Source organism: Anguilla rostrata, chromosome 2 (genome assembly GCF_018555375.3).
Source record: "Anguilla rostrata isolate EN2019 chromosome 2, ASM1855537v3, whole genome shotgun sequence".
Taxonomy (NCBI): Eukaryota; Metazoa; Chordata; class Actinopteri; order Anguilliformes; family Anguillidae; genus Anguilla; species Anguilla rostrata.
Genome location: NC_057934.1, coordinates 536,452 through 546,262, shown reverse-complemented (window position 1 = coordinate 546,262; position 9,811 = coordinate 536,452). Strand labels below are relative to the sequence as shown.

General features: G+C 44.9%; 1 non-coding gene across 1 annotated transcript; it reads right to left on the bottom strand.

Annotated features, from left to right (window-relative positions):
* Positions 1-1,831: 1,831 nt before the first annotated feature.
* Positions 1,832-1,903, bottom strand: trnap-ugg (transfer RNA proline (anticodon UGG)). The gene has a single exon. It is a non-coding gene; the product is annotated as a tRNA-Pro (tRNA).
* Between the last annotated feature and the right edge of the window lie 7,908 nt (positions 1,904-9,811).

The following is a 9,811-nucleotide window of genomic DNA, read 5'->3' as shown; positions in this document are numbered from 1 at the left end:
ACACACACTATGCAGACACACACACACACACCCGCTACACACACACACACACACACTATGCAGACACACACACACACACCCACTACACACACACACACACTATGCAGACACACACAAACACACACTCTACACACACACACACACATACACACACTCTCACTCACACACACACACTCTATCTTCCTCTCTAACACACACACGCACACACACACACAAGCAAACACACAACAGCCACTGCTGCCACCACCACTTCTACTCAGTGGCAGAAAATCCATAGCTTCTCTAGGAGCAGGAATTCCATTATATAATAGATATGAAATCTATATGGATTCCAAAGTCTATCTTCTGTTAGGGAGAAATCAATGGGGAAGCATCTGTTGAATTGCTTACAATAACAATAAATTGGCAGGGCAGATAAAAGCAGTGGAGGTAGAGCACTAGCAGCCCCGATGCTGCACTCTTCGCGGGTATCGACGTGGATTAGGGTACATTCATTACACAAACAGATAATTGTGCTTAAACTGAAAAAAAACAATGCTCAGGACTACAGGAAACACGTTTTTTACAGTATACCTGACTCCACCAGCATATATGTGCGTCTCTGTCTGTGTCTGTGCATGTGTGCGTGTGTGTGTGTGCATGCGTGCGTGTGTGTGGGTGTCTGTGTGTGTGTGTGTGTCTGTGCATGTGTGTGTGTGTGTGTGTGCATGCGTGCGTGTGTGTGGGTGTCTGTGTGTCTGTGCATGTGTGTGTGTGTGTGTGTCTGTGCATGTGCGCGTGTGTGTGGGTGTTATTAATATGATGTGTCCAAGCCTATTGAAGGGCTGTATTTGTATTTAGTCTTCTTGCTGAATTCAACCCTTCTTAAATAGTGCAAGGTCTCTGTGTAAAATAATATGATGCATGGTATTTATAATGATTACATTACCAGCATATTTGAGTAATTATGCAATTACATACTATAATTGGATACATGAAATCTGCTTTGCCTTGGTAATAGGCATATCAAATGAGAAATGCGGGGAAAAATCAAATGGGGAAATTCTCAGACGTTGCAAAATGGTACAGAACTACATTATAAGCGTCTGTGCAGACATTTTGTGGGTGAACACGTTGCTTCCTATATTTTACGGCTGTTGTGCTGAATTAAGGCCCTCAGTTCTCAGTGGTAAGGCTATGGCCAACGGCACTTTGCTTTTGTAAGTCCACTACAATGCCGTTACTGCTTTTCTGTAAACACAAAATTGTATTTGCTCAAGGATTCCTATTCACACTTCCAGCCGAATGCCAACAATTTTTCACTTCTGACACTATCACACACACCAGACAAATACTTCAGCTGTTGAAATGTTTGACTGAAAATCCAAATTATCAGATGCTTTACCGCAGAAATGCTGCTTGAGCAGAAATACTGAACGTACAATCAGAAGGCTGGATTTAATCAACATTCTATTTTATCTACAAGTGCATGTTACATGTCTGTCCTTATTCATAAAGACCCATGATTCATTGCCCTGGATGCAGTATGTGTACTCACACCACATACTGCGGAAAACAAATGGACAGTGATTATGACGTCATCCACTGACCTTCCTTGGGCTTTCTCAAAGTGTTTTGAAGCCATGGCAGTTCAGTTTTCGTATCGCCATGTTGTGCAGGCTGGAGCCAGAGCCTGCACATTAGGGAAAAGGGGGGACCTCCAAACACGGTGTGTTGAATCACCGCTATACTTTTCAGGGATCTTGCACTGTGATCTCTAAGTGTGACATTTTTCAGAGTGAAGACCAAAGAAACTGGTAGACAGACTTGACACTTGCAAAGATTATGCCAAGGGCTCGTCCGGGATTTGAACCCGGGACCTCTCGCACCCAAAGCGAGAATCATACCCCTAGACCAACGAGCCACTCCTGTTCTATGACTCACTCTGACTCACCTTATGCACCAAACTGGAGAGTTTGCTCGTCCTATGAGATGTCAGTCATTTAGACGAATCTGGCACAGCCATTTCAAAAAGCAGGGATTACACCCTTTGAGTCCAACTATGTGAAAAAAGATCCTAATAGTACGTTTACTTTTTGAAAGGCCTCCCCTAAAAACATTACTGTGCCTGCATCATGTGCTTCCTGTAAAACTTTTTGTTTTATTGTCCACTTGAAAATTATGAAAAGTAAAGGGGGGCAATAGAGCGCTGGAAAGGGGGGCAATAGAGCACTGGAAAGGGGCAATAGAGCGCAGATGTGTTGAGTTTGAGTGCCTCGCCTGCCAGGGCTGTCTGTGGGGAAGGACACCTGATTACCATTTTGTTTCTTTTTAGCAGCAGAATAATTCATGGGGTCCCGCAGTGCGAGTATTGGAGTATGAAAAGAAGTCTGGAAAGAAAAAAAAGAATGAAGTGTGGAAAACTCTTTCTCCTTTTCCCCCCGTTTTGTCTGTGTCCCCTGTGCGGGGGCGTCTGAAGTTACTCTCCCAGACAGTCCTCCCCCTGTTGGCTCACAGCGCACAGCACAGCTTCTGCAGGGATCTCAGCCTTTATTTAGGGCCTGAGTAGTGGCTTTGTGAGTGCAGAAATAAGTGCGTGCCACACACCAGCCATATTGTTTGGGCCATATCCGACCAATCAGAGACCCTGTGCACATCTATGGGAGACCCTGCGCACAATTAGAGACTGAATATTCAGAGTGAAATTTATCAGTCATAGCACTGTACATTTTGTTTAGTAAATTATCGGGGATCTGCATGAGCAGATCAGTATTTACAGAATAAACACAGTTTTTATTGCAATATTTTTCAACTTGTTAATAAACTAAGGTTGGTGACATATCAAAAAGTGCATGCTGTCTTCAGGGGTCTTCATATTCTCTTTTCCTGTTTCCTTACATGTAATGGCGTATAATAAGCCTTTACATATCACAATAAGGAGCAAAGCATTTTTTGTTTATTTAAACAATGCCTTTTCCACAACCTTACTCATCTGAAATGCCCAGTGGAGACTGAGGACCCAGTCCAACACTGTAGCATCCTCCAGCGAATCAGGAGATCTCACACTATCATGTGGATCATTCAAAATGTACATCGCCATGCATGTGCTACTCCAGTGCATCTCTACCACACTAAGGGCCTGATTTACCAAGACGTTCAGCATCTGCAAAACCTTTTAGCACCCGCAAAACCGCATCAGCTGGATTTACCACCCAAGTTCCCCACCCAGCATCGGCTGTTGCCCTGTAACACACTGTAAACATGCAAAAGTACATTTTAGTTCCATTTTAAAGCCCTTGAGTGATCTCGTCTCCCCCTGAATCTGAGGAGAGTTAGTATCACAATACCCCTGAATCTGAGGAGAGTTAGTATCACAACACCCCTGAATCTGAGGAGAGTTAGTATCACAACACCCCTGAATCTGAGGAGAGTTAGTATCACAACACCCCTGAATCTGAGGAGAGTTAGTATCACAACACCCCTGAATCTGAGGAGAGTTAGTATCACAACACCCCTGAATCTGAGGAGAGTTAGTATCATAACACCCCTGAATCTGAGGAGAGTTAGTATCACATCCGTACGCTCCGTCTCTCTTCCTTCACGCTCGTATCGCCGCGCTGCTGAGCTTTCATAAAGTTCTGTGCTCCATTCCGAACTCGTGCTTCCATGGATCCGCCATCTGGCTTTCCAAGGCTCTCTGTAATCTCACTGCCTCATTGAAAATGATTATGATTATGTGCATTTTGCAAGCTCACAGTTAAACTGGCAGTCTGTTAACCAATTAAAATGATGACTACAAAGAAACACACAATGATGCTTCGCACGCTGGTTGGAGCGTCACATAATGCCACACATTCATCTTTACGTGCTTAATTTGAGAGTGTGCTTCTTAAGTAGCTTTTCCAGTGCCTGCGAAAGTCAGATATGGGCACTTGAAATGGATGGAGAACAGCATTTACTCTAATCAGTGTCACATGCTTCGTTATTCTAATAATTAAACGGGCCTGATTCATCTCCTTGTTGTCCCAGGAATGGCAGACAGCAGTTGCAGGAGGTTGCAGTTGTACTTTATCATTGTAAGTTTACAGTGATAATGCAAACCTCGTGGAATGTGTGGCTGCGATGTTACTTGATGCAGCTAACAGTATCAGTGAAGACAACCAGAGTACAGAATTTAACAAATCAGAATACACTGAATGTTTTAAGATGTTAAATAAAATCTGTTTACTTTTTTAATAAAAAGTAAAAGGTCTTCATTTCACTTCTTTCACACTGCAAGAAGAATGGAATGGAATGTATACTTCTGCTAATGTGCAGAAAAATAAGTAATATGCTAAAAGTAATTAATGCATGAAATGCAGAGGTATGTTTGTCATATGTATTAGACTCTTATGTGATTCACAGCAGACTTTTCCTGCAGTGCCACTGGAAGTCTCCTGCAGGATTTTCTAATTTGGGGATCGTACCCCATGGCTCGCCGGACAGCGGTGATGTGGGTGAGCCGCGCGGCAAGTCTGGTCTGCTCCTCCGCCAGGGCGGAGAAGAGCCGCAGCTGTAACCTCGAATTAACGTGTGTGTGACGGGGGAAGAGGCTCATCCCAACACAGCGTGCAGCGTTCACAGCGTGCGGCGTTCACAGCGCGCGGCGTTCACAGACGCGCGCGTTCACAGACACTCGCGTTCACAGACGCGTCCCCGGTGTAATCTGGCGGGGGCACAGGTGTGCTCGCGGGCTGTCAGCGGGAACGATGGCTGATAACGCGCCGCCTCTCCCTGCTTGTATTCCCCGCGCCCTCTGCCCCGACCGGGGCGGCCCAATTTCTCTCCATCACGGAAAACGCTAACTGGGGGACTCACGGGTCAATTCAATCAAAGTTATCGCACACGCGTCCACAGTCATTTCAGTCAATACACTGGATGTAAAATTACTGTTTTTTTTGGTAAATACTTCCACAGCTTGGAAGGTATGGGAACATTTTAACCATCTAGAAGCGTTCTCAAGCATTTTCCATTTGCTTGTGTGTCAATAAACAATCAACGGTGGGAACATAAGAAGCCGTTTAAAGCAAAGATCCCTTTTAAATAAGTCAAAGACATGCTGTGTGTAGCAGGAAGGAGTGTGCAAACACACACTTGTCTCTCCTAAATGAGTGAAACCTTCTGATTCCCTTTCGATCCCCAACACGCCCGTTGAGCAGATTGTTAGCTTATGGGTTCCATTCAGGGTTAAACACTGGCAGAGAAACACTCGGCCGTTTAGTATGTAATTATGGGGGATACATATTTTATAGTGATATAGTGTGACTGTACTTAATTTACAGGTGTTAAATTAGTTCTCTCACATGCTTTGCTGGTGACTCACCCGCTTAAATAATGACTTATACATAGAGCAAGACAGTAGACATCATAACATGTCACACGTTGTGTTAATGGGTGCCATGGTGATATATGGAATAATAAACCAATCCCGGTATCAGAAGCACTCAAGGAGACTGCGACTCTGAGGCAGGAAGCTGCGCTCTTATGCTGGTAAATTAATGTCAGGAACAATTAAAAGCGGTAAATAGCGGAGGGGAGCGGACAGATTGAAGGAGGTGAAGGAGGAACGGACAGACTGAAGGAGGAGTGGAGGCTGAGACTGTAAAGCAGCTGGCCGTGAGGCCTGGGGCGGCGGTGGAGGGTGTGTGGAGGGTGTGTGTGAGGGTCAGAGCTTTGTGGGGACGTTGGGAGGGTGTGTGTGCGCGTGTGAGGGTGTGTGAGGGTCGGCTCCCCGCCTCAGACACATTTAATGGGCTGAACCACCTTGACGAAGCCCAGCCCGCGTCGCAGGGTCCGGCGCCCGCACCCCCCCCCCGCCCCCCCACCCTGCCCCCCCCGCACAATGTTAAGTGTGGCTCCTGCGTGATGTTAAGTGTGGCTCCTGCTTCTGTCTTAATGATGATTTAGTGCCCGGCTCCCCTGGCCTTCTCCAGCGGGGTGACGGTTTGCACCAATAAAAGGCTTTTTTATGATGAGTTCCTCTCTCGGTCTGCACGCGCTGCCTGGACGTATTCTCCTTTGTGTTTCTGACTTCTCCTTGAACCTAAAATATCCATTTTGCGAAGGTCAAAATGAGCCCTGAACGTGAGACCCTCTGGCCATTATTTCTGAGACGTCACAGCGCAAGCCTGCACTGGACCTGGTGCATCTTCCCAAACGCAAATGCTAAAGGGTATCGCAGACAAAGGAAAATCCAGAGAAAACTGTATCCTAGAGCGACATGCACGCTTGAAACAGGTAATGTAAAAGAAACGAACGTCACCATCTGAAACTGATGGGTGCACAAATTACCGTTTCCCTACCTACACGCGCCCACAAGAACGACCACAACAACAACAATAACAATAATAAAAAATAATAATAACAATAATTCATTTACAGAATACCTGTGTTAATGTGCTAACTACGAAATAAGGGGAACAAGAAAATTCTCTCTCAACAAAAAAAGCAGACAAAGTAAATTACAGCCCTGAAACAACTTTTTTTGTGTGTTATAAATTGTCAACACCACTTACAGTTGAATCTGGACAAGATTAAGACGGTCAGTTTGTAATTACCACACCCTCGTTGAGTTAATCTGCCAGAGACCCGCACCACCACACCCTCCCGAAGTAAACGCTGAAAGAAGCAAATAGCGGGAGCCAAGTGCCGGGCCAAACAAATCAACGGCAGCCCTGATCAATACCATTGATCCGCTATCACTCCCGATTAATTGAATTGGAAGCTCAGTCAAGCCATGGTGGTAAATTTTAACAATGTAATGTCACTGTAAACCTTTTCGTTTTTTTTGATTCATTGAACCAAGTCAGTGATTTTGGCTAGGTTGGTATGAAGGAGGACGTAAAGTAATGAAAAATAAATAACCGCGAGGAATTTCCTAGTCCCGGAAGGCGAAACAGTAGCCACTTATCCAGTAAAAGAATCCTCTCGTGGCTGCACCAGTTACCCCAGGATATTTCATCGTCTTCCTTGCGGAAAGCCCATGATGTGACGTGACACAGGATCCTCTGGTGGCATGTTTGGAAACACACCTATACTGCGGCTTAACACAGCTTTGTCAACTGTGAAGCCAGGCCATGCAGGAACCAGGCTCAGTGATGGGGAAGCAGCTGCAGTGCCGTGGGGAAGCAGGCGTGCCAGGGGAAGGCCAGGCTCCAGTGCGTGGAAGGCGCTCAGTGCGTGGGAAGCCAGGCTGCAGTGCCGTGGGGAAGGCCAGGCTCCAGTGCCGTGGGGAAGGCCAGGCTGCAGTGCCGTGGGGAAGGCCAGGCTGCAGTGCCGTGGAGCGCCCATGCGTGGAAGCCAGGGTGCAGTGCTGGGAGCAGCGTGCCGGAAGCAGGCTGCAGGCGTGGGAGCCAGCGCATGCGTGGGGTCAGGCTGCAGTGCCGTGGGGAAGGCCAGGCTCCAGTGCCGCGTGAACACCAGGCTCCAGTGCCGCGCTCCCCGTATAATAGATGTGTTTGTTGTTAAGTGGTGGTTGTAATAGGCTGGTTGTTTGCCTTGCTCAGTGCACTTTCATCCCTCACTGTAGCACTAATTTTGCTCAGCAATTTGTCTCCGATGGCTTAGCGTTTATAGATGTGAAAAAAGGACTTACTCAAACAGGAATGTGCTGGGTACAGAGCAGATTACGCACTGGCGCCGGTGTTTCTGTGTGCGTGTGTGTGTGTGCGTGTGTGTGCGTGTGTGTGTGTGTGTGTGTGTGTGTGTGTGTGTGTGTGTGTGTGTGTGTGTGTGCTGGGTAGAGTGTGGAGCATGTACGCACGTTTGTGAATGTTTGTGCTTGTGTGTGAACAAACCAAGGGCATTTTTAAAACCAAAGAAACATGTGTACAGTATGTCAGTATCTATATGTATCTGTGCATGTTTACATTTGTGTACATGCACCTTTGTGTTTGTAATGCATAATCGTGTTTGTGTTTAACTGAGTGTGCGTAGTTTGTGTTGGGAATGCATGTTTGCGTGTTCATCTATATGAATGTGTGCATACAAACACACTGTCTGGTAATGTGCTTATGGCTGCATGTTTGTATGCTTGTACATTAATATTCACTCTGAAAGCATGACTGCATATGGGTGTATTTACTGTATGTGTAATGTGTACTGGTGTACATGCATGCATAGCGTTATATATGTGTGTACTGGTGTACATGCATGCATAGCGTTATATATGTGTGTATTGGTGTACGTGTGTGTGTGTGTGCGATTGGGTTTCTCTCTCCATGGTCCTGATGCATGCTGATATGTGTGTGTTGGTGTGTGTGTGTGTGTGTGTGTGCATGTGGGTTTCTCTCTCCATGGTCCTGATGCATGCTGATATGTGTGTGTTGGTGTATGTGTGTGTGTGTGTGTGTGTGTGTGTACATGTGGGTTTCTCTCTCCATGGTCCTGAGCAGTTCCCTGCTTGCATGCCCACACCAGCTCGTTTTTGTAGTGAAACAAAAGGCATCTTGGCTCATATTGAGCAGTTTGATTTAGGAGCCCTCCCACAGGTGTACACACACAAGTACCTCCACAGCCACCCTCTCAAAGTGGAGCAGGGTGGAGGTAGAGATAGCTTACAGCCCTGTCCCCCACAGATGAGAGCTTCTTGCAATAAATCATCCCTTAAGAACTCCGCAGAAGCCTTGTGTGTGGGTAATACAGTTTTTTTTTTATTTTTTACATAATCTCGTTAAGTGTTTCTTTGATTTTTTTGAACTGCAATAAAGTTTCTAAAAATATGAAAAAGAAAAAAACAACAGTGATATTACTGATATAAATAAAAAAATATTCAGATATTGCTGTCTGAACATCACTGTCAGTGTTGGTTTACTGTAGGTTTTTCTGAAAGAGAATCTCCAGTCCAAGAATGAATACTTTCTATAGCCACATAACACACATGACAAGCTGTAGCCTGAGGGTAGCAAATGGAAGTTAATGCATTCAAAACTGAAAGGTTGCAAATGCTCCATTCACTCCCACCTCTGTGTGGTCTGCCTTTCCCACTTATACTCACAAGCCTTTTCTCTACCGCATTAATATTCATTTCTCATGCATTTTCCCAAGGTTGTAAAATATTGAAGCAGAAGATGGGCAAAGTCATTATTGTGCTATGCCAAAAAACGGGGGAAAAACATTCCTTCAATGTGACATTGAACTTAATTAGACCTAATCATCAAGTTGTGCATTCAAACAAACCAGACCTTGGTTTTGACCTGAATACAGCGAGAACAATCTAGAAAGTATCAACCATTGCCATCTATTGGTGGAGAAATACCACACACATTGTTTGGCCATTCATCTTACAGTGATGGGAATGAAAAACAGAGAATGAGATACTATTTATCGCACACTGCAGATTCAAGAGACAGAGTCTTTTCATTCCTCTGTGATTGTGTATAAGCTAAATGTCTGGATGATTTGTTCTGTGATTGTGTATAAGCTAAATGTGTGGATGATCTGGTCTGTGATTGTGTATAAGCTAAATGTGTGGATGATTTGTTCTGTGATTGTGTATACAGCTGAATGTGTGGATGATTTGTTCTGTGATTGTGTATACAGCTGAATGTGTGGATGATTTGTTCTGTGATTGTGTATACAGCTGAATGTGTGGATGATTTGTTCTGTGATTGTGTATACAGCTGAATGTGTGGATGATTTGTTCTGTGATTGTGTATACAGCTGAATGTGGGATGATTTGTTCTGTGATTGTGTATGAGCTAAATGTGTGATGATTTGTTCTGTGATTGTGTATAAGCTAAATGTGTGGATGATTTGTTCTGTGACTGTGTATAAGCTAAATGTGTGGATGATT